We start from the raw sequence: 26,268 nt of genomic DNA on the forward strand, positions 1-26,268 counted from the left end.
CAACTTCAAGACCTGCACCTGAGAAACAAGCCCCCAAAACATCTAGCTTCACAAGCCAATGGGGCTCAAATCCACCAGATCCACAAAGCAATAGCAACCTGACAGTTCTTAAAAGGCTCCATGGAGTCACCCACCCTAGGGACCAATCTTTCTCTGAATTAAGCCTATTTGCTTATCTTAGAGCATCAGCCTGAAGGCACGTCTGCTGCCCTAATTTAACAAACATCTAGGGGTACTCTGAGATCATCTCCCAAGACTGAGGCTGGTGAGTACTATCTCTGTGCTCACCCCCTGCCTCACTCCAGGTCACCAGTCTCCCAGAAAGAAGCTTCTGCAAATGTCTAGCACCCTGGTTTTCCCTGCTGCTGCCCAGGGGACAGCCTGGCTGTGGTGGACAGTGGAGGCATGTCCCATGGGACTTTAATGGAGCAACCATCCTTAACCATCTACTGCCCAAGGGCAGAGCAGAGGCAGAATGAACCTGTGAGAGGACTGTTTGCTTCTCTTTATAGCCACAGCCTGAGGGGCGGCAGGCTTATAATGAAACACACATATGAGGGCCAACTCCCCATCTCCAGAGAAAACCAAGGCCAGCCACTGTCTTCACACTCTCCTCCTACCTCACTCCAGGTTGCTGGTATCTACCCAAAAGGAGCTTGTACGTAAGTCTCGTGCCCAGGTTTTTCTAATTACTACCCAGGGGACATCTCCTGATAGCCTGGCTCGGGTGGCCAGCAGGATTTACATTCGAGTCCCGTAAGACTGCAATGGAGAAATAATTCTTAACCAGCTATTTCACACCATCCCCTATCCCACCCCAAGACAACCTAGACAGCACTGCCAGTCTCTGTGAAAGAGGACTATTAGCTTGTCTTTTTTATAGCTGTGCCCTCAGAGTTTGTAATTACACTTCTAGGGACTGACTACAACCCCCTCCAGGGAATGGAGACCAGAAAGGCCAGCAGGCACCATCTTCAAGCTCTCCCTCTGGCCTGTCTCAGTTCATCGGTATTTCTAAGAAAGGAGCTTGTATCCACATCTAGTACCCCTGCTTTCCTGGCTTCTTGCCAGAGTGCACATCCTCCTGGGTTCATGGGCTCAACAGAATGGTAGCAAACAAAGAAACAGCTCTTAACTGGCTATAACCTCAGGATTTAGTGCAGAGGCAGCAGATATGCCCTGCTCCCAGTCTTCCCCTGAAGAGGTATATCTGCATACTTTAAATATTGCTGTCTGATAATTTGGCTTCCCAACAGCCTGAACCTCGGTGCTGTTATCCAGTTGGCATAATGACAGGTCTCAGTACAGCCTCCACTACTTGGAGGAGCCACTAAGGATGAAATAGGCTGCTTGGACAATAACAAAGGCTTGAATTAGGGCTGAGTTGGACAATAAAATTCATCTCCTATACAAGGCCATGCCTTCAAGACTGGGATAGGTGACTATTTATCCAATGCATAAAAACAGAGTGTCAAGGAAAATGAGCAAACATAGAAATACATTCTAAAGGAAAGAACAAGATAAAACATCAGGAAAAAAAAAAAACAACGCTTGATGTAGTGGAAATAAGTGACTTCCTACTAAGAGTTCAAAATAACATTCATAAAGATGCTCACCAAGCTCAGGAAAAGAATGAATGAGCAAAGTGTGAACTTCAACAAAGAAAAAATATAAGTCAATACCAAACAGAAGTCATGGAACTGAAGAACATAGTAACTGAACTGAAAAATACAAAAGGGGCTCAACAGTAGACTAGAGGGGAAAAAATTAGAGAAAATGATGGGGGAAAAAAGACTAGATGAAGAAAAAAGGATCAGTGATAGAGCACAGGAACTCATTCAATCACAGCAGCAAAAAGAAAAATTAAGAGTAAAGATAACCTAAGGGACTTGTGATACAACAAGCTGATCAACATTTGCAGTATAGGGTGTCTCAGGAAAAAAGAGAAAGGCAGAAAATTAATTTCAAGGACTAAGGGCTGAAAACTTCCCTAACCTGGGGAGGAAAACAGATGTCCTGATCCAAAAAGGCCACAGAGTTCCAAGAAAGATGAATTCAAAGAGACCCACACCAAAACACATTATAATTAAACTGTCAAAAGTTAAAGACAAAAAAAAAAAAAAAAAGAAATCTTAAAAGCACCAAGAGGAAAAAAACCTTATTACGTATAAGAGAAGCCTTCTAAAATTATCAGCAGACTTTTCAGCAAAAGCTTTGCAGGCCAGAGGGACTGGCATGATATATTCAAAGTGTTGGAGGGAAAAAAGTGTGACCAAGACTACACTATCCAGCAAAGATCCCATTCAGAACTGAGGAAAGAGGAGAGTTTTCCAGACAAAAGTTAAAGGAGTTGTCACCATTAAGCCAACCAGATTTTCTTAAGGTGAAAAGAAAGGGCCCTAATTAGTAGCAGGAAAACGTATGAAAGCATGAATCTCACTGACAGAAACATATTGTAAAGGTAGTGAATTAATCACTGATAAAGCTAGAATGGAGGTCAAAGACAAAAGGAATAAAACAACAACAATAATTCATTAAGGGACACACAAGATAAAAAGCTGTAAACTGTGACATGAAAAACATAAAATGGGTGGGATAGAGTAAAAAAGTAAGTTTTAAAATGTGCAAATTTAAGTCCTTATCAACTTAAAATAGACTTACCAACAGAAGTTGATTTATGTAAGCCTAATTGTACCCACAAAGCAGAAACCAGTAGTAGACATACAAAAACTAAAGGAATCTAAACATAACACTATAGAAAATCATCAAATCACAAAGGAAAAGAGCAAAAGAAAGGAAAAAGAATTACTAAACAATCAGAACAAATTAACAAAATGATAAGTACATACCTATCAATAAATACTTTAAATGAAAAGGGACTGAAATATCCAATAAAAAGACACAGAGTGGCTGAACAGATAAAAATCAACATCTATCTGTATACCAAGGGATTCACTTTAGATGTAAGAACACACACAGACTAAAAATGAAGGGATGGAAAAAAGATATTCCTTGAAAATGGAAACTAAAGGAAAGGTGGGGTAAAGTCTGTTTTTTTTTTTTTGTTTTTTGTTTTCCTGTTATAAGACAGTAACAAGACAAAGAAGGTCATTATAAATAATAAAGGGGTCCATCTAACAAGGGAATATAATATCTGCAAATATTTATGCACCCAACATAGGAGCAGCTAAACATATAAAGCAAATATAAAAGGAAATATATAGCAAATATTAGATCTAAAGGGAGAAATATAGCAGTATAATAATAGCAAAGGACTCTAATACCCCACTCTCATCAATGGATAGATCATCTAGACAGAAAATTAATGAGCAACCATGGCCCTAAACAATACATCAGACCAGATGGATTTAACAGACATATACAAACAGAACATTCTATCCAAAATTAACAACACATTCTCCTCAAGCACACATGGAACATTCTCCAGAAGAGAATACAGGTTAGGCAACAAAACAAATCTTAATAAAGTTAAGAAGATTAAAATTATATCAAGCATCTTTTTTGCTCACAATAGTAAGAAACTAGAAATCAATTACAAAAAGGAAACTGGAAAATTCACATATATGTGGAGATTAAACAACGTGATACTGAACAACCAATGGTCAATGAGGAAATCAAAAGAGAAAAAAATACCTTGATGAATGAAAATGGAAATATATAAAAACTTATGGAATGCAGCAAAAGCAGTTTTAAGAGGGAAATTCATAGCAATAAATGACTACATTAAGAAACAAGAAGTATCTCAAACAACCTAATTTATACATCAAGGAAATAAAAAAAGAAGAACAAATGTAGACCAAAGTTGGTAGAAGGAGAGAAATAACAAAGAGCAGAGCAAAAATAAATACAGACAAAAAAAAAAAAAAAAAAAAGGCAATACAAAAGATCAATGAAAGAGCTGTTAAAAAAAAAAAAAGATAAAATAGATTCACCAAGAAAGCAAGAGGACTCAAATAAAATAGGGAATTAAGGAGGAGACATTAGGGATCCCTGGGTGGCGCAGCGGTTTAGCACCTGCCTTTGGCCCAGGGCGCGATCCTGGAGACCCAGGATAGAGTCCTACATCGGGCTCCCTGTGTGGAGCCTGCTTCTCCCTCTGCCTGTGTCTGTGCCTCTCTCTCTCTCTGTGTCTGTCTCATGAATAAATAAAGAAAATCTTTAAAAAAAAAAACAAACTCAACAGCAAAGAAACAAACAATCCAATCATGAAATGGGCAAAAGACATGAACAGAAATTTCACCAGAGAAGTCATAGACACGGCCAACAAGCACATGAGAAAATACTCCACATCGCTTGCCATCAGGGAAATACAAATCAAAACCACAATGAGATACCACCTCACACCAGTGAGAATGGGGAAAATTAACATGACAGGAAACAACAAATGTTGGAGAGGATGTGGAGAAAGGGAAACCCTCTTGCACTGTTGGTGGGAATGTGAACTGGTGCAGCCACTCTGGAAAACTGTGTGGAGGTTCCTTAAAGAGTTAAAAATAGAGCTACTCTATGACCCAGCAATTGCACTACTGGGGATTTACCCCAAAGATACACATGTAGTAAAGCATTGGGACACCTGCACCCCAATGTTTATAGCAGCAATGTCCACAATAGCCAAACTGTGGAAGGAGCCTCAGTGTCCATCGAAAGATGAATGGATAAAGAAGATATGGTCTATAAATACAATATTCTTGGAATATTCTTACTCAGAAACGACGAATACCCACAATTTGCTTTAACGTGGATAGAACTAGAGGATATTATGCTGAGTGAAGTAAGTCAATCAGAGAAGGACAAACATTATATGGTTTCATTCATTCGGGGAATATAAAAAGTAGTGAAAGGGATTAAAGGGGAAAGGAGGGAAAATGAGTGAGAAATATCAGAGAGTGACAGAAATGAGAGACTCCTAACTCTAGGAAAAACAAACAAGGGGTAATAGAAGGGGAGGCGGGCAGGGAGATGGGGTGACTGGGTGACGGGCACTGAGTGGGACACTTGATGTGATGAGCACTGGGTGTTATACTGTATGTTGGCAAATTGAACTCCAATAAAAAAAAATAATGTTCTGACAACAACAACAACAAAAATATTAACAAACCAAATTCAACAATATATAAAAAGGATCACATAACATGATCAAGTAGGATTTATTCCAGGGATGTAGGGATGGTTTAACATCCACAAATCAATGTAATATGCTACATTGACAAAATGAAGAATATCATATGATTATCTCAATGGATGCAGAAAAAGCATATAACAAAATTCATTATTGGTTTATGATTTTAAAAACTCTCAAAAAAGTAAGTGTAGAGGGGAATGTACCTCAACATAATTAAAGCTATACATGACTAGCCCATAACTAACATCATACTCAATGATGAAAAGCTGAAAGCTTTTCCTCTAAGATTAGGAACAAGACAAGGATGCCAACTCTCGCCACTTTATTTCAACATAATCTTGGAAGATCTAGGGCAGCCCGGGTGGCTCAGCAGTTTACCGCCACCTTCATCCCAGGGCGTGACCCTGGAGATCCCAGATCGAGTCCCACATCAGGCTCCTTGCATGGAGCCTGCTTCTCCCTCTGCCTGTGTCTCTGCCTCTCTCACTCTCTCTCTCTCTGTATGTGCCATAAATAAATAAATAAATAAATAAATAAATAAATAAATAAATAAATAAATAAAATCTCTTTAAAAAGAAAAGATTAAAAAAAATATTGGAAGATCTAGTTAGAAAAATTAGGCAAGGAAAAAAAAAGGCATCCAAGATGGAAAAGAAATAAAACTATCACTGTATACAGATGACATAAAGCTATATGTACAAAACCCTAGAGACTCCACCATAAAACTATTAGAATAAATGAATTTAGTAAGGTTTCAAGATACAAAATCAATATACAAGATCAGCTGTGTGTCTATACACTAATGACTATATTAGAGAAGTTAAGAAAACAGTCCCATTTATGATTGCATCAAACAGAATAAAATACCTAGGAATAAACTTAATGAAGGTGAAAGAACTTTATGTTGAAAACTATTGATGGAAACATTAATGAAAGAAACTTCATGAAAAAAGCACGAATAAATGGAAATACATTCCATGCTCAGGGATTTTAAGAATTAATATTGTTAAAATGTCATACTAACCAAAGCAATCTATAGTATCAACATAATCTCTATCCACATTCCAATGGCATTTTTCACAGAAATAGAATAATTCTAAAGATTGTATGGGATTACAAAAGACCATGAATAGCCAAAGAAATCTTGAAAAAGAATGAAATAAGATACATCAGGGTCTTATTTAAACTATATTACAAAGCTACAGTAATGAAAACAGTGTAGTATGGCATAAAAACAGATGCAGAGATCAATGAAACAGAATTCAGACCCCAGAAATAAATCCACACACATTTATGATCAATTAATCTATGACAGAGGTGACAAGAATATACAATGAGGAAAAAATGATCTGTTCATTTTTTTGAGATTCTATTTATTTATTCATGAGACAGAGAGAGAGAGAGAGAGAGGCAGTGATGGAGGCAGAGGGAGAAGCAGGCTCCATGCAGGGAGCCCAATGTGGGACTAGATCCTGAGACTGTGGGATCACGACCTTAGCCGAAGGCAGATGCTCAACCACTGAGCCACTCAGGTGTCCCGAATAATCTCTTCAATAAGCAGTGCTGGGAAAACTGGCCAACCACATGCAAAAGAATGAAACTGGACCACTATCTTATATCATACATTAAAAAAATAACTCAAGATGAAATAAGACTTGCACATAAGACCTAAAATCATAAGACTCCTAGAAGAAAACATCGAAAGCTTCTTGATATCAGTCTTAGTGATGGTTTTTTTGGATCGGACATCAAAAGCAAAGGCAACAAAAGCAAAAATAAACAAATGGGACTGCATTCAAATAAAGAGTTTCTGCAAAGGAACTTTGCAGAAAAACGAAACAAAATGAAAATGCAAATCCACTGAATCGTATTAAATATTTGCAAATCTTGTATCTGATAAAGGCTTAATATCCAAAACATATAAGAAAGGAACTGATACAACTCAATAGCAAAAAGAAATCTTATGGGCAGCCCCAGTGGCTCAGCGGTTTAGTGCTACCTTCAGCCTGGGGTGTGATCCTGGAGACCCAAGATCGAGTCCCACATCAGGCTCCCTGCATGGAGCCTGCTTCTCCCTCTGCCTGTGTCTCTGCCTGTCTCTCTGTCTCTGTCTCTCTCTCTCATGAATAAATAAATTAAATCTTTTAAAAAAATCTTATTTTAAAATGGCCAAAGTATCTGAATAGACATTATTCCAAAGAAGACATACAGATGGCTAAGAAACACATGAAAAGATGCTCATCATCATTAATAATTAAGGAAATGCAAATGAAAACCACAATGAGATATCGCCTCATACCAGTCAGAATGGCTATTACCAAAAAAGTAGAAATAACAACTTTTGGTGAGGATGTGGAGAAAAGGAAACACTTGTGCACTGCTGGTGGGAATGTAAAATATGCAGACACTATGGAAAATAGGATAGAGGGTCCTCAGAAAAATAAAAACAGAACTATCATATGATCCAGCAATTCCACTTCAGGGTATTTACCCAAAGGAAATGAAAACATTAACTTGAAAAGATATATACACCCCTATGTTTCTTGCAGCATTATTTATAAGTCAAGACATGGAAGCAACCTAAGCGTGCACTAATGGATGAGCAAATAAAGAAAATGTGGTATATATCACAATGAAATATTATTAAACCATTAAAGGAAATCTTGTCATTTGTCAAACACAGATGGATCTTGAGGACATTTTGCTAAGTAAAATGAGCAGACAGAGGAAGGCAAATGCTCTAAGATCTTATGGAATCTAAAAAATTAAACCAAAACAAAACAATCAAACTCATAGATACAGAGAACAGACTGGTGATTGACTGGCAAGGGCTGGGGGGTGAGCAAAATAGTGAAGGTGGTCAAAAGGTAGACACTTCTAGTTATAAAATAAATTAAGTCCTGGGATGTAATATACAGCGTGGTTATGCATTTTTGAAAGCTGCTAAGAGAAGCAGGTCTTAAAAGTTCTCATCACAAGAAAAAAATTAAGTGTGGTGATGGATGTTAACTAGATCTTACTGTGAGCATTTTGCAATATATAAAGAATCGTTAAAATGTCAGAAACCAATATGACACATGTCAATTATGCCTCAATAACAAAAGATACAAAAAGAAATTAAATACACACAATACATTAAACATTAGAAATCTTGCAATAAAGAGATTTTTCAATCTAGCAGTATCCCAAAGAAATTGCCACAGGATATATTTCTTAAGGAGCCTCTCATAAAAGACTTCTTTTGATTCAGTCCCTATAAGACCATTAACATCCTGGGCAAAATACTTGAAGAAATAAGTGAGATCATATAGGACAATTTGCCTTATAAAACTTCTGATTCTCAGAATGACCATCTTAGACTTCTTCGTTCCATCATAAATACCATCAACTGACATTTCCCTAAGAAAAAGTCTTTCTATCACTTCAGGAAAGTTAGTATATACATGAAAACTAAAGAACAAAGATGTTGTGGTGCTATGTGGGCACTGGGTGGGTTGCTACTATCACTATTAAGAAGCTACTACACCAGCGGGGATCCCTGGGTGGCGCAGTGGTTTGGCGCCTGCCTTTGGCCCAGGGCAGGATCCTGGAGACCCGGGATCGAATCCCACGTCGGGTTCCCGGTGCATGGAGCCTGCTTCTCCCTCTGCCTATGTCTCTGCCTCTCTCTCTCTCTCTCTCTGTGACTATCATAAATAAATAAAATTAAAAAAAAAAAAAAGCTACTACACCAGCCTGAGACATTTAATGACTCAAATAAGTGCTCTGCCAAAAGTGCAAATCACATGTCATAAATGTGGCAATTCAAACTGTAATGAGTTATTTTGAGAATGAAAGTACTTAAAAATAGAGCTCTAAGGCTTTAAGCCTGGGGAAGGGCTTGTTGTTAGGAATGTAAAGGCTAAGGGTTGTCCTAGGTGATAGGAAGCGCAACTACCCATTCTCTGAGCCACTTAAAAGGACTTTAATTTCTCAATCTCTCCACCTCAACCAAAAGTAGGACAATTATTTGTACAAGGAGGTGTAACTATGGCCAAAGATTTTGAGATCTTCAGAAAAAAAGTTTATGCGGGCTAATACTTCAATTACTGAATATGGCAAAGTGAACCACTAAAGTTAATATGTAAGTGAAATTATGAAAACAGAACTATAAAAGGTTGTCTATAAAAACAGAATTTATGGGGAAAGGGGAATAAAAACACTCAAAGGAATCACACAAATAAATTATAAGTCAGAACAAACTCTCCTCCTTGATTGAAATGGATATAAGTTGTTGACTCTGTGGCTGACTGCCCATTCTTCCCTTTGATGTGCAAAATAAAAAAACATGTCAGGAGGAATATGTTCTATGGATGCCATAAAACCTCTCCTCCTATGAAATTCTTACTATACCCAGAAAACACCTGTTATCCCTTCCTAAACCATGAGGATTTTAGCTTTTGTATGAAAGATGTTAAATCACTCGTGTAAAGGTAATTAGAAAAGATCATTTTAAAGTAAAAGCTCAAGGAAAAATAGAGAATTTGGTAATGCAGCCTTGCAGGGGGTGGGGGGTGGGGGGAAGAACAGAAGGAGTATAAAACCTTGGAGATACAGGAGGGAAGAAATTGGAAAACAGTTGCCACCAGGTGTCAGTACTCTGCTCTTGAGGACTCTTACATGCAGGTATCATTCTAGGAGAGCTAGCTAAGGCCATTTATAATTCTGCACATGAGAAGGGGGCTTGAGAAAACCCAGCTTGGCCTTTGGTAAACGGTCCAATGGAGGCTGGCCATAGACGCTACACAGAACAAAGTTTTAAAAGGTCACTTATAACCTTTTTTTATTGTAAGTATCAGTATGCTTGGAGTCAACAGCTTCAAGTCATAACACCAGAGGGAAGGTGAACATGCAAATGGCAGACTTAAACCATGCCTCTGAGAATGCAACACTATTAAAATTTTGATACTCTCTTTTGAAAAGCAGTCTTCATTTTTTTAGTAAATATAAAAGTATTTATAGAACCTTCATGGGTTTGTTCACTTTTAATTTTGGTCTCTCAACCTTATTTTTTCCATATTTTAAGTTCCTCAACCGTAAGAGATAGTTTAATTATGAATATGGAATATATGTACCTTTTTCACAAATTGTTGATTATTCAAAAGATAATGGACATTGAAGAATTTAATAGGAAAAAAATGTTAGAGATCATTCTTTTGGTACTTATAAAGAATTGGACAAGGTGTTATTTAACGCCACTGTGCTTCTAAAGTGCAATGGAATTTGTATGTATTCATTTACATTCCTATATGGTGTAGGTCTCAAATGTTTGCTTACTGATTCTCATTAAGTAGAGCCTGTCAAGCATATAAAACCAGAAATATCCATTATAAATACGTGTGCTTTTCAGAGCACGCAACACGTCAGACTTTACCTATAGCATGTGATACTGTTTATTCATACTGATCTGTTCTCTATATTAAAATTTTATCTAGGGATCCCTGGGTGGTGCAGCGGTTTGGCGCCTGCCTTTGGCCCAGGGCGCGATCCTGGAGACCCGGGATCGAATCCCACGTCGAGCTCCCGGTGCATGGAGCCTGCTTCTCCCTCTGCCTATGTCTCTGCCTCTCTTCTTTCTCTCTCTGTGACTATCATAAATAAAATTTTAAAAAAAATAAATAAAATTTTATCTAAGATCCCTGGGTGGCTCAGTGGTTTGGCGCCTGCCTTCGGCCCAGGGACTGGTCCTGGAGTCCCGGGATCGAGTCCCACACTGGGCTCCCTGTATGAAGCCTGCTTCTCCCTCTGCCTGTGTCTCTCCTAATTCTCTCCCAGCTCACTAGATTCTAAGAGCTGCTATTTGTTGTATTCTCAAAGAATTTCTGTAAAGCTAATATTTTTCTTCAGAAAAGACAGTGGTATTTGCATGTGGTTCTTTACTGTACTTGATGAGAACAGACTAATAAGGTATATGTTCTCTACCAATGAAACTATCTTTAAGAGGCTCAGGAACTTTGTCTTAGTTTGCTGAGGTGTAGTAGTTACTGCTTCAGTTGAGGCAGACTCACATTATCTGTTCAGGCTCTCCAGGATGCTAGATAGCAAGCACCAGAATCCTTTATCATCCTTTCCCATGCAGAAGATTATCCGATGAAGGAGGTAAACTCTCTCTACAAATGATTGTCTCAGAGAGTAAGCAACATAACCTCAAATGTTAGTTGCCATTTTCACTCTCATTCTCTCAAAAGTGTCAAGTTCTCAAATACTGATACTGCAAGGTATTAAAAGCAGAAATGAATGTGGGTCCAGCTGTCTTCTATTACGCTAGATATTGAAAAGATTTACAAAAGTGTAAAATAATGTCATTTCGAAATTTTTAGTTTTGAAAAGTAACATTTCTCATAATATTTATGTGAACATGAAATGTGTTTACTGTATTTTTGATGGATAAATATTTTTAAAATTCAGGTTTAATTTCTATCATGGTAAATACTAATAGATGTAACCCACATAAACAAGTCTTTGGGGTCCTTAATCTTTTTAGCACGTAAAGGGGTCCCTAGACCAAAACATCTGTGAACCAATGAGCTAAAAAAACTGACTTGGGGATTCCTCCAGTGAAAATATCCACATCAGCAAAGTGAAGACCACAGCCAACAATGCCCATCTATGTACAAAAAGTATTTATTTTAAATTTTTAAAAACCCATTTTTTAAATTTTAAAATAAAACACAGATACAAAAAAAAAAAAACCCCACATAAAATAAATATGTAGCTTAGGGATTTATTTTAAGGTTAACGGTCTAAAAACCACCATCCAGGTCAAGAAATGGAATTTTGCCACATACCCCAGAAACCCTCCACATACCCTATAGATATTACAATTAAGTCTTCCTTTTGTTGTTGTTAATTGTGGTAAAACAGACACAGAATAAAATTTACTGTTTTGGCCATGTTTAAATCAAAGTTCAGTTTCCCTGTTTTAGTGGTCACATCACGAGATGCCGGCATCTACACATGTATAGCCACCAACCGAGCAGGACAAAACTCATTCAGCCTGGAGCTTGTGGTTGCTGGTAAGCAAGTCTGGAATTTTTTTCTTTCAGAATAAATATCAGATTCAAAAATGTAAATTAACCCTGCATTATTAACCAATATGGAAAAGAAGTCAAGCACCGAAAAAAGTAGATTGTTTCATCAAAACAGTCCATTAGGACAGAAGGCTTAGCAAATCAGAAACATTAATTTTTTTTCAGTGTAGCCATAATTATTTCTCTTCCCTTTCTCCCATTAGCCTGGCCAAGACAGAAGAGGAGGTTAGCAGCTGTTCTGGGTTGTTCTACTTCTTGTGTGTGCTGGCCTCCAGTGTTACATAGAGAAAGAGCAGTGGTGTCATGGATTATAGAACCAAATTTGATATATAAGAATTTGCTCATGAATAGTTCTCTGCCCACTTTTTAAAGTAATGTGCTGTGGCCTCAAAATTCAAAAATTTTAAACATTATCATCTACCCCCAGTGTCATAGTCAAACTCAGATTTGCTTTTTAATGTATTATACTGTTAGGTAAATTTCATACAAGTACATGTTCTACAAAGTCTTACCCTTATCCTTTATAATATCCTTAGGAGTTGAGCATAAGTAAGAGTCTGTTATCTGTTCTCTTTTTAAAAAGAATGTTTATTTCTCATACCTCTTTTTGCGAAGTGCTTCATATACATTACCTCAGCTGGTCCTCACAAAAGCCCTAAAAGATAACTGGAGGGATCCCTGGGTGGCGCAGCGGTTTGGCGCCTGCCTTTGGCCCAGGGCGCGATCCTGGAGACGCAGGATCGAATCCCACGTCAGGCTCCCGGTGCATGGAGCCTGCTTCTCCCTCTGCCTGTGTCTCTGCCTCTCTCTCTCTCTCTCTCTCTGTGACTATCATAAATAAATAAAATCTTTAAAAAAAAAAAAAAAAAAAGATAACTGGAGCAAATTTTCTTCACTTTACAGATGTGGAAGTTCGAGAGAGTAAGTGACTTTCCCAGGGTCCTGTTTGGTAAACTGAGGGCCAGATCACATAGTCTGTCCACCTCTAGTGGTCTTCCCCCAAACTATGAGCCACTGAGCTCTTCCAAGAGATACAGTAGCCATGAGAATAAAGCCCAGGAGGTCCTGGCTAAAACCCTGGATAATGATTCTAATAAAAGCACCGGGAACCTTTTTCACACAAAAGTGTCCTAAATACCTGGGCTGTCATGTTGTGTGTTACATCAAGTATTCAATATTTGACTCATCTAGGCTGTGTACATTTCCATATAAATTCTAAAATCAGCTTATCAATATGTTTTTTAAAAAAAAAACCTGTTGGAATTTTTACTGAGATTATTCTAATTCCATATATAGGTCAATTTAAGAAGACTAACATCTTACCTATACTAAGTCTTTTAATCTAAGAGCACAGTAAAATTCTCCATTTAGATCTTTATTTTCTCTCAGTAATCAATATTCTGGAGTCTTCAATTTAGAGATCTATACTTTTGTTAATTTTTTAAAAAAATATTTGAATACTTTGATACTACTATAAATGGAATTTTTCCCCCCATTTTCCTATTGTTTGCTGCAATACCATGACTTTTCCTTTCTCTTTTGTATTTGGTCAGAAAAGGGAATTTCTACAATGGAAACATTATTTTGTTAACACATTACGATATATTATATGAAAGTTAAATCACTTTGCTTTTAATGCAGTAATTGCCTCTCCAATGTCTACTATTCTGCCAAGTACATAAACAAGAACATGCTTGATCAAACTGCCTGATCAAACAAGCATGGATATTTTTGTGACAATGACATCAGAGCCATCACAGCACAATACTCTGACCAAAAATGCCATGGAATTCATTCCACTTGCTTTGGTTCCATGATTAGCCAACCGTAGCATTAGAATTTAGGCTACATGGTTGAACGAGCATCTGAGAATATTTAAGCATACATATGTTCTCTCAAACATTTTCCTTTAACCTCAACTTCATTGTGGCCCTTTTCAACAGTTTTTTAATTGTTTTCCTTCATGGTTTTTAAAGCAGGTGATTTGGAAATTTTATTTCTCTCTCAAAAAAACCCTCATTGTTATTAATAGTTGTGAAGTGTTTGTTAATCTATGATCACCTTTTCTTCCAAGAAATCAGTAACCTTTAATATTGAAGATTCCATATGTAATCTGATCATCACCCATATAATTCAATTTTGTCAAAATCAATCTGTCATCATGCCAGACACAGGACAAAACAAATAATGAGAAAAAATAAAGAAGACCCTCAATCTAAACATACAACCCAATGGAGACAAGTAAAAAGACTAAATTAATACAATAACAAGGTATTTTTCTCCCTACAAACAAGAAGACCTTCTCTTTTTTGTCACCTTTTTGTAAGCAGTGCTAAAAATGTCACAGAACAGTACTTAAAACTCTTCATATCAAAGCAAACCAGCCATTATGGAAACCACAAAGAGACCACTTACCAGCTGTAACTCTTCAACTTGGGTATAGATATCAATATAAGAAATAATCCTAATGGGGGAAGAGTGGGGACAAGGAAAACTTCTTGCAGGATATAGAGAGTAGCCTTGAAGAATATGATTTTTAATAAGCAGGAAAAACTCTGTGAAGAGATGACAAGAAGCCTTCAAGAGGCTCCACAGCTGATGCAACATATTGATTTAATATGTCAATATTTACTATGGATCTGGGTTGATCACTGTGTTAAACACCAGAGTTACAGTGAACCAGACATGTTTATATCTCATTGGTTAGAATTTTGTCACATGGCCACACTTAGCTGCAAGGTAGTTTGGGAAGTGTGGTTTTTTTTTTAATAGAAGGCCGTGTGTCAAACTATAAATAAAAAGTTCTATTACTATGAAAGAAGAGGACAATGGATTTTGGAGAACAATCAATAAATGCTGCTAGAATAATAGATCTTCCAAGACAGAAATAAGCGAAAAGATATTTTCCAGAATAGTAGTAGGGTAAGGGAAAGTCATAGTTTGAAAACTGCAGCACACTAAAAAGCATTCAGTCCAGATTGTAGCAGGTGGGTAGGAACAAGGCAGGGAAGCACTAGGAAAGTACCTAAACAAACAACTAATAGATCATGCTATAGAGAGGAGTTATAGAGTTCTGTTAAAAAGTTTAGGAGAGGGGTGCCTGGGTGGCTGAGTCAGCTAAGCATCTTCCTTGGGCTCAAGTCATGATCCCAGGGTCCTGGGATCAAGCTCTTAGTCAGCAAGGAGCCTGCTTCTCCCTCTGCCTCTGACACTACCCCTGCTTGTGTTCTCTGTTTCTCTGTCAAATAAATATATAAAATCTTTCAATTTTGTTTAAGTTTAGAGAATAGAATCTTGATGTGGTATATCTCAAACTAAACAAATATAAAACAAAGCAATTTTTATTTTTTTTAAAAAAGATTTTATTTATTCATGAGACACACACAGAGAGAGAGAGAGAGAGAGATCCCTGTCTGGGTGGTGCAGCAGTTTAGCGCCTGCCTTTGGCCCAGGGCACGATCCTGGAGACCCGGGATCAAATCCCACATCGGGCTCCCGGTGCGTGGAGCCTGCTTCTCCCTCTGCCTGTGTCTCTGCCTCTCTCTCTCTCTCTCTCTGTGTGACTATCATAAATAAAAATTATTTAAAAAAGAGAGAGAGAGAGAGAAGCAGACACACAGGCAGAGGGAGAAGCAGGCTCCATGCAGGGAGCCTAACGTGGGACTCGATCCCGGGTCTCCAGGATCACGTCCTGGGCTGAAGGTGGTGCTAAGCCACTGAGCCACCCGCGCTGCCCAAAACAAAGCGATTTTTAAAAAAGATTTTACTTATTTATTCATGAGAGACACACAGAGAGAGGCAAAGATATAGGCAGAGGGAGAAGCAGGCTCCTTGTAGGGAGCCTGATGAGGGACTTGATCCCATGATCATGTCCTGAGCCAAAGGCAGAGGCTCAACCACTGAGTCACCCAGGTGTCCCAAAACAAAGCAATTACTAACTCCAGAAAATCTCCAAAAATGAGAATGGGAAAAGACATAATTATAGAATACTCCATACCTCAACTTTGTAGCAGATAATCTTCCAACATGGCCCTCAACACTATCTGGCAAATACTACCTTCCTATAGACACCTCACTTTCTCACTTTCCATGACCAATTCAAACCTCTTCTACTTTTCTCAAACCCCCATGCCCCTCTTGAAGTTGACTCTAGAGAGTGTCTCATCTTCTCTACAGAGAAAATAAAATCATCATCTGAGGGTGATAATCATGAATTTCGCATAAAGCCAATTTTCCCTTTACATGACTTCCTAACACAGCCTTTAGTTCTTCTGCTGTAAGCACAGAGAAAGCCAAGAGCTGTTCATGTAAATTTATGATTTGCCAGACAGATGTAATAAAAATACAAAGGGGCAAGGGAATGAAGGGCATTGTCCAAGAGTATTATTAACTAACATGATGTCATTAATACAGTGAATCATGATGTTTTGCTGAATTTCCAGATAATCCACGTCCCTTTGGACTACACTGTAACAGAGGGAAGTGGAGTCGATACGGCCCTAGGGCAGTACCATAAATGTGTATTTTGTCCATTCTAAGTGTGTGTGGATTGCTTCTGATCCCCTTCCGATAGTTAAAGGTGGCATTCATTCTCCATTATCAATAGCTGCATATGAAATGCCACCAGCTGTGTTGCTCTACTCTAGTAAAGACATCTTATCTGATACAGCAACTGTGGGCAGGAAATCACTTGGTTAAATGTGCAAGAGTTCACCATCACCTACCATCAGTCCTTTGCAGGGAAAATCTTACTAATTAAATGGAAGTATGACAGGAATCACCATCGTCAACCATTAAGTCTTTGAGACTAACATTAGTCTCTACCATTTAGCCAGGATATGTTATTGCTTCTGATTTGCTTTTTTGTGCAGAAGTCCTAGTAGTTCTCACCTGTCCTTTCCTACCACAAGGGCTCTTACTCCATAGGTTTAATATGATATAGTGCTGCCAATTACTAAATATATCCATGCTGATTACACATTCAGGAACAGGGAAAATGACCACACAGTGAGACTAAAGATATAGTGAGCCCAGCTGTGAGACAGACTCGAGCCAGGACTCCATTTATCACCTGGCCTCCATATGCCCCCATATTCACATGAGAATCATTATGGGGTCTCAGATCCCCTGGTAGTAATATTAGCTTGACCCAGTTCCCAATAATTCTTTAAAGACCTGGATAGATCCCTTTCTCCAGTGGACTGTTAAAATGTCACTGCTACCCAAAGCAATCTACAAATTCAATGCAATCCCTATTAAAATTCCAATGGCATTTTCCCCAGAAACAGAACAATCCTAAACTTAGTATAGAATCAAAAAGACCCCAAATAGCCAAAGAAATCTTGAAAAAGAACAAACCTAGAAACATCACACTTCCTGACTCCAAAGGTATAGTAATCAAAATACTATGGTATCAGTGCAAAAACAGACACAATGTTCAATGGAACGTAATCAAGAATCCAGAAATAAAAACACACAAATATAGTCAATTAATTTATGATAAAGGAGCCAATTAATACAATGGAGAAAGGACAATATTTTTAATAAATGGTGTTAAGAAAATCAGACAGCCACATGCAAAAAACATGAAACTGGATGACTATCTTACGCCATACTCAAAAATTAACTCAGGATTAGAGACCTGAATGTAAGATCTAAAACCATAAAACTGCTAGAAAAAAAACAAAGGTGGTAAGCTCCTTGACATTTGTCTTCTATGATTTTTTTTATTTGACACCAAAATCAAAGGCAATAAAAGCAAAACTGAACAAGTAGGACTACATCAAACTAAAAAGCTTCCTCATGGGCGAAGGAAACCATCAACATAATGATAAGCCAATGTACCAAATAGGAGGAAATATTTGCAAATCATATATCTGATAATGGGTTAATATGAAAAACTTCTATTAAAGAAACCCATGCAACTTAATTGTTAGCAAAACCAAACAATCTAATTAAAAAATGGGCAGAGGATCTGAACAGAGACATCTTTCCAAAGAAGATATACAGATGTCCAACATATAATGAAAAGGTGCTCAATATGACTAATCATCAAGGAAATGCAAACCAAAACTAAAGGGGATACCATCTCACACCTGTCCAAATGGCTATTATAAAAAAAAAAAGAAAGAAAAGAAAAGATAAGAAAAAAAAAAGAAAAGAAAAGAAAAGAAAAGAAAAGAAAAGAAAAGAAAAGAAAAGAAAAGAAAAGAAAAGAAATAGCAAGTGTTGGCAAAGATACAGAGGGAAAAAAACCTTGTGCATTGTTGATGGGAATATAAATTTGTATAGCCACTATAGTAAACAGGAGGAGGTTCTTCAAAAAAATTTAAAATAGCGCTACAACATGATTCACCAATTCCACCTCTGGGTATTTATCTGAACAAAATGGAAACACTAATCTCCCTAGTGGACATAAACTAGGGAACATAAATTCCCAGGCTCTTATAGCTTTCTGAGCTGGCAGGCAAAGAATGTTCTGGCAGTATTAAGAGAGCCTATCAACAAAGAGAAAAAAGTGGTGGCTACTGGGGATGAAGGCATACCAGGACCAATATGCACAAATATCATAAAGAATTCCAAAATGATATGCATGGAGATCTGATAGCTTCTGCTACATATATGTCTCCTGGTGTACCTGTGCAAGCATTCCTCTTGGATAAACAACAGGGTTACAGGACTGCGTGTGCTCAACTTTGCTAGTAATGTCTACCTATTTTCCAAACTGTGTACCAATTACCACTCATTTCAGCAATGTTCTATTTAAGAGAGCCTAGGCATCACTTAGAACTTTGTGAGAAAGCCAGTATATCGCAGGCCCCACTCCAGATCTGCTAAATCGGAACATATTTTTCAAAGATCTTTAAGTGATTCGACTTAAAGTTTGAAAAGTCCTACTCTCTATCACTTAGTATTATCCAACTCGTTAATTTTTGTCACTCAAATGTCAAATGAAGTCTCACTGTGATCATGATTTGTATATCCTTACTTTGAACATATTTCAACATAGGTGGACTATGTCTTTCCTCTTCCATAAAATACCTGTTTTGTACCTTTTGCGCCTTTCCTACTGAGTTATTTTTATTGACTTATTATTCATTTCAAATTCTGTTCTGGAATTGATCTCTGTATTTAGCATGAAGTAAAGATCCAATTTCAATATGGTTCCCCCCTTGCTTTTGGATTCCATGCCCATCAATTCACAAAAATAATTCTAAATAACCAATCATTTCCATATTACTAATCCATCTTTTTGCCCCTTACTTAACACGTTCAGCAGCACTGATATTCAGGACTCCCTCCTTTAAGAAAATTTTCTTTCAGGATCCCTGGGTGGCACAGCGGTTTGGCGCCTGCCTTTGGCCCAGGGCACGATCCTGGAGACCCGGGATTGAATCCCACGTCGGGCTCCCGGTGCATGGAGCCTGCTTCTCTCTCTGCCTGTGTCTCTGCCTCTCTCTCTCTCTCTCTCTGTGTGACTATCATAAATAAATAAAAATTAAAAAAAAAAAGAAAAGAAAATTTTCTTTCAGTGGCTTTCTACAGTCCTCTCATTTCCTACCACTCTGACTAGTCCTTCTCAATACCCTCTTGCAGGCTCCTCTATCTTTAACTGGTGAATAAATGCCAATGTTCTTCAAGTCTCCACCCTATGTTCACACTTCGAACAGTGCCTGGCACATATTAAATAATAGCCAAGCATTTGGAAATATCATCATCATATTCTCACACTAAACTCTCTACAGGCACAATCTCTTCCATTTCTTAATGCTCAAGACTTTAATTATCATGTATACAAAGATGATTTTACAGTATATCTATTGTCTAGACTTCCCCTTGGAGTTCCTGATCTATGCGTATTTGATGTCTTCTCTTAGATATCTCCAAGACACCTCAATTCAGCATGTTTAAAATTAAACTCATGATCTTCCTTCCCTACCTCCACAAAACTTGGTCTTATTCAGTATTTTCTGCAGACACCACCAGCACTCATCCAGGCTTGTAAATCAGAAATGTATCTGTTTCCTATATTCAATCCATTACCACATACCACTTTTATTTTCTAAATTTCAACTCTGACCATTTACCTTCATTTCTATTCCCACTACCCTTAGATTCAACCTTCTATTATTTCTCACATGGACTACCTCAAATGTAGGTCATCCTGCACTATTTTCTTTTTCAACCTTTTCTCCACACTAAAGCCAGCATGATCTTTTCAAAATGCATCACGTTTCCCTATTTAAAATCTTTCAGTGGCTCTTAGGATAAAGTGCAAAACATTTAACATGGGCTACAAAGTTCTGTATAGACCAGACCTATGGCCTCTTCCCATACCATCTGCTCCTCTTCATTCTGCATTCGAGGTGTCATGACCTTTCAATCCCTGATCCACCATGCTCCCTCTCACCAAAAAGATTTTTACACATGGCGTTCCTTCTGGATGGAAGGATAGTTTTAGTTCAACTATCCCTGCCTCAGAGAAGCCATTCCTAAACTTCCAGAATAGGTCAAATTCCCCAGCAGGATGATTCACCAGTAACCAGGGATTTTTACTCTTACAGTGCTCACCTCAGTTGCAGTTTTAACTTTGTGTGACTGTTCAAAGGTGTGCTTGCTACTCCCTACCCCCGCCAACCCGACTAGTCTATGAGCTCCAGGAAACCAGGATTCATTTCTTTGTGTTTTACACACTGTACCTTATATGACTAGCGGGATCTGGCACATGGTAGGAATGAATAAATACTTATGAAGTAACGAACACTCTGAATCACTCAAGTTTTCTTTCTGAAGTATCTCCACATTTTCTTCACTCTATTATACACATAACATCATTTCCAGAAACAGGGTTCCTGACATATATTTAAAATTTGAGGGGGGAAAAAAGCTGGTCCAAGATGGCAATGTAGGAAGACCCTGAACTCACCTCCTGCACAGGCACAACAAACCCATGTTTATATACTGAGTGATTCCTCCTAAGGAATTGCAGGCTGACCGAACAACTTCTGCATAACAAAAGATAGAAATCACACAAAGAATGGCAAGAGGAGGCACAGTAGTAAAGTAATAAATAAATTAATAACCCCCTCTCCAACAATGCGAACTCCAGTTTAGTACTGAGGAACTGTGAACAGACTCATCTGTCCTGGGACACAGAAAAGAAAGCCACCATTTAAAAGGGCAACTAGAATATAAAGGAAGGAACTAGTCCTAGTACCCAGCCCAATGGCTGGGTTGCTGATGGAACTCTCTCCTGGTTGGAGGGGCTGGCAGGTGTCCCAGTTTACATTCTCCCTCCAGACTGGAGCAAGGTCCAGATGTCAGAGCTGGCCTGCTTCCTCAGTAAGCCCTAGGCACAAAGCCCATACCAGCCCAAGATAACCTGGGGCACAGAAAAAAAAAAAAAAAAGCTGTGGTTTAAAAGGGGAGCTAGAATATCAAAGAATGCCCCTGGAACCTTGCCAAATGGCAGGGGAACTCCTGCAACTCTCTCCAGGTCAGAAGGCCTGGCAAGCACTACAGTTTATATTCCCCCTCCACCTCGATAACATGGATGTGAATAGGAGTCCAAGCACCCAGCCAGCCTCCAACCTCAGCAAGCCCTTGGCTCCTAGCCCACACCAACTGAAGCCATCCCACTAAGGTGGTTTCAGCACTGTGTACATCAGGACACTACTGGCCAGCACACACCACAGCTTCAACCATCTCACCAAGAAGACACAGGCCAAAGTGCCTTGGAATAGTCTAGGCCCATACCACTTAGCTCCAGGCGACTTGCACAGGCAACCATGGCACCCAGCAGTACCGGACATCCTGCCTCCAACTGTCCCAGGGGCATCTTGACCCAAGACCACTTCAGCTACAGTTGTCCTACCAGGGCACCCCTGCACAGAGCACCTCAGGACCTCTACCTGGCCATGCCCCTCCTCGCATCCAGGCATCTTGCCAAAGCGTCCCTATGCAGAGTCCCCCAGAACTCGCCAGCCCAATTCAGCTCCAGCTGCCCCACCAGGGTGCTGCATAAACAAAGTGGCCTGAGACCATACACCTTGCCTTGACTCCAGGCACCCTGCCAGGTGCCCCTGCACTGACCCCCCAAGACAGCCACTTCAGCTTCAGCTATCCTATCATAGCACCATCTATGAAGTGAACCCCAGGACTCCCCCGCTTCTATTAACTTCAGCTTCAGCTATCCTGCCAGGGCAACCTCTACATGGATAGTCCCAGAATCCCCTGGTTTGTACCCACTTTAACATAAGCTGTCCTGCTAGAGCATCCTCTTTATAGAGAGCCCTGGGACTACCCTGGTCCATGCCAACTTCAGCTCCAGCCATCTCATCAGAACAGACCTAGTCCGTGGCAGTCACAACTCCAGTCAATCAATTTAAGTCACCAGGCATACAGTCTATAGGAAGGATGATAAACACAAGACCATTCCTTCCTGTTCTGCTCAATTAACAGAAACAAACACAGAGTCAAGCAATACAAGGAGGCAGAGGAATATGCTCCAGATGACAGAATAAGACAAAAAAAAAAAAAAAAAAGAGTTAATACGCCTCATAAGGTTTTTTTTTTACATTTTTCAAATTTAAATTCAATTTGTTAACATATAACATAACACCCAGGGCTCATCCCATCAACTGCCCTTCTCAATGCCCATCCCTAGTTACCCCATCCCCCAACCCACATCCCCTTCCATACCCCTTTGTTTGTTTCCCAGAGTTAGGAGTCTCTCATGGTTTGTCTTCCTAATTTTTCCCCACTCAATTTCCCTTCTTTATAATCCCTTTCACTATTTCTTAATTCCACATAAGAGTGAAACATATGATGATTGTCCTTCTCTGATGGACTTATTTCACTCAGCACAATACCCTCCAGTTCCATCCACGTCAAAGCAAATGGTGGGTATTTGTCTTTTCTGATGGCTGAGTAATATTCCATTGTATATATAGACCACATCTTCTTTATCCATTCATCTGTAGAAGGACATCATGGCTCCTTCCACAGTTTGGCTATTGTGGACATTGCTGCTATAAACATTGGGGTGCAGGTGTCCCAGCACTTTAGTACATCTGTATCTTTGGGGTAAATCCCCAGTAGTGCAATTGCTGGGTCATTGGGTATCTCTATTTTTAACTTCTTGAGGAACCTCCACACTGTTTTCCAGAGTGGCTGCACCAGTTTGCATTCCCACCAACAGTGGAAGAGGGTTCCCCTTTCTCCACACCCTCTCCAACGTTTGTTGTTTCCTATCTTAATCTTCACCATTCTCACTGGGGTGAGGTGGTATCTCATTGCGGTTTTGATTTGTATTTCCCTGATGGCAAGTGATGAGGAGCATTTTCTCATGTGCTTGTTGGCCATGTCTATGTCTTGTTTGGACAAATGTCTGTTTATGTCCTTCTGTCCATTTCAAGATTGGATTTTTTTGTCCTTGGGTGTTGAGTTTAACAAGTTCTTTATAGATCTTGGATACTAGCCCTTTATCTGATATATCATTTGCAAATATCTTCTCCCATTCTGTACGCTGTCTTTTAGTTTTGTTGACTGCTTCTTTTGTTGTGCAGAAGCTTTTTATCTGGATCATGTCCCAATAGTTCATTTTTGTTTTTGTTTCCCTTGCCTTCATAACTGTATCTTGCAAAAAGTTGCTGTGGCTAATGTCAAAGAGGTTGCTGCCTGTATTCTCCTCTAGGATTTTGTTGGATTCTTGCCTCACATTTAGGTTTTAATCCATTTTTAGCCTATTTTTGTGTATTGTGTGAGGAAATGGTCCAGTTTCATTCTTCTACATGTTGGCTGTCCAATTTTCCCAACACAATTTGTTGAACAGACTGTCCTTCTTCCAGTGGACATTTTTTTTCTGCTTTGTCAAATATTAGTTGACCATAGTTAAGTGCTCATTACTGGGTTCTCTATTCTGTTCCATTGACCTATGTTTCTGTTTTTGTGCCAGTACCATACGGTCTTGATGATCACAGCTTTGTAATACAGCTTGAAATTCGGCATTGTGATGCCCCTGGCATTGGTTTTCTTTTTCAATATTTCTCTGGCTATTTGGGGTCTTTTCTGATTCCATACAAATCTTAAGATTATTTGCTTCAACTCAGTGAAGAAAGGCCATGTTATTTTGATAGAGATTGCACTGACCGTGTAAATTTGCCCTGGGTTCGATAGACATTTTCACAATATTTATTCTTCCAATTCATGAGAATGGAATGCTTTTCCATCTCTTTATGTCTTCCTCAATTTCTTTCAGAAGTATTCCATAGTTTTTTACCTCTTTGGCTAGGTTTATTCCTAGTTATCTTATGCTTTTGGGTGCAACTGTAAATGGGATTGATTCCTTAATCTATCTTTCTTCAGTTACATTTTCAGGGTATACAAATGCCACTGAATTCTGTGCATTGATTTGTATCCCGCCACATTGCTGAATTGCTGTATGAGTTCTAGAAATCTTGGGGTGGAGTCTTTTGGATTTTCTATATATAGAAAAAATATAGTATCACATCATCTGTGAAGAGGAAAAGTTGGACTTCTTCTTGCTAATTTGAATGCCTTTTATTTCTTTTTGTTGTCTGATTGTTGAGGCTAGGACTTCTAGTACTATGTTGAGTAACAGTGGTGAGAGTTGACACCCCTACCGTGTTCCTGATCTCAGGGGAAAGGCTCTGTTTTTTCCCATTGAGAATGATATTCACTGTGGGCTTTTCATAAATGGCTTTTAAGGTATTGAGGAATGTTCCCTCTATCCCTACACTTTGAAGAGTTTTAATCAGTAATGGATGCTGTATTTTGTCAAATGCTTTCTCTGCATCTATTGAGAGGCTCATATGGCTTTTTTTTTTTTTTTTTGGCTCATATGGCTCTTGTTTTTCCTTTTAATGATGTGATCTATCACATCAACTGTTTGACAAGTGTTGACTCACTCTTGTATCCCAGGGATAAATCCCACTTGGTCATGGTGAATAATTCTCTTAATGTACTGTTGGATTCTATTGGCTAGTATCTTGGTGAGAATTTTTGCATCCGTGTTCATCAGGGATATTGGTCTATAATTCTTTTTGGTGGGGTCTTCATTTGGTTTTGGAATCAAGGTAATGCTCTTCTCATAAAATGAGTTTAGAAGTATTCTCTACCTTTCAATCCTTCAAAACACCTTTAATAGAATAGGTATTATTTCTTCTTTAAATGTTTGGTAGAATTCCCCTGGGAAGCCATCTGGTCCTGGGTTTCCATGTCTTGGGAGGTTTTTGATGATGGCTTCAATTTCCTTGCTGGTAATTGGCCTGTTCAGGTTTTCTATTTCTTCTTGTTCCAGTTTTGGTAATTTATGGTTTTCCAGAAATGCATCCATTTCTTCTAGATTGCCTAATTTGTTGGCATATAGTTGCTCATAATACATTTTTTAAATCATTTGTATTTCTTTGGTATTGGTTGTGATCTCTCCTCTTCTGTTCATGATTTTATTACTGAGTCTTTTTTCTTTTTAATAAGACTGGCTAGCGGTTTACCTATCTTATTAATTCTTTCAAAGAACCTGGTCTTTGGTCCTGGTCTTGGTGATCTGTTCTACAGTTCTTCTGCCCTCTATTTCATTGAGTTCCACTCGAATCTTTATTATCTCTCTTCTTCTGCTTGGTTTAGGCTTTGTTTGCTGTTCTTTCTCCAGTTCCTTTAGTTATGAGATTAGCTTGTGTATTTGAGTTTTTTCCAATTTTTTGAGGGAGGCTTGTATTGTGATATATTTCCCTCTTAGGACCACTTTTGCTGTATCCCAAATATTTTGAACAGTTTTATTTTCATTTTCATTAGTTTCCATGAATCTTTTTAATTCTTCTCTAATTTCCTTGTGGATCCATTCATCTTTTAGTAGGATGCTCTTTAACCTCCATGTGTTTGGGTTTCTTCCAAATTTTCTCTTGTGATTGAGTTCTAGTTTCAAAGCACTGTGGTCTAAAAATATGCAGGGGACAATCCCAATCTTTTGGTATTGTTTGAGACCTGATTTGTGACCCAGTATGTGGTCTATTCTGGAGAAACTTCCATGTACAC

At 38.5% G+C, this 26,268-nt stretch overlaps 1 protein-coding gene across 5 annotated transcripts in view; it reads right to left on the reverse strand.

Annotated features, from left to right (window-relative positions):
- CBR4 (carbonyl reductase 4) overlaps positions 1–26,268 on the reverse strand; it is a 208,017-nt gene that overhangs the window by 146,560 nt on the left and 35,189 nt on the right. The gene's annotated exons all lie outside the window — the stretch shown is intronic.

The sequence above is a fragment of the Canis lupus genome, chromosome 25, assembly GCF_003254725.2.
Source record: "Canis lupus dingo isolate Sandy chromosome 25, ASM325472v2, whole genome shotgun sequence".
Classification (NCBI taxonomy): domain Eukaryota; kingdom Metazoa; phylum Chordata; class Mammalia; order Carnivora; family Canidae; genus Canis; species Canis lupus.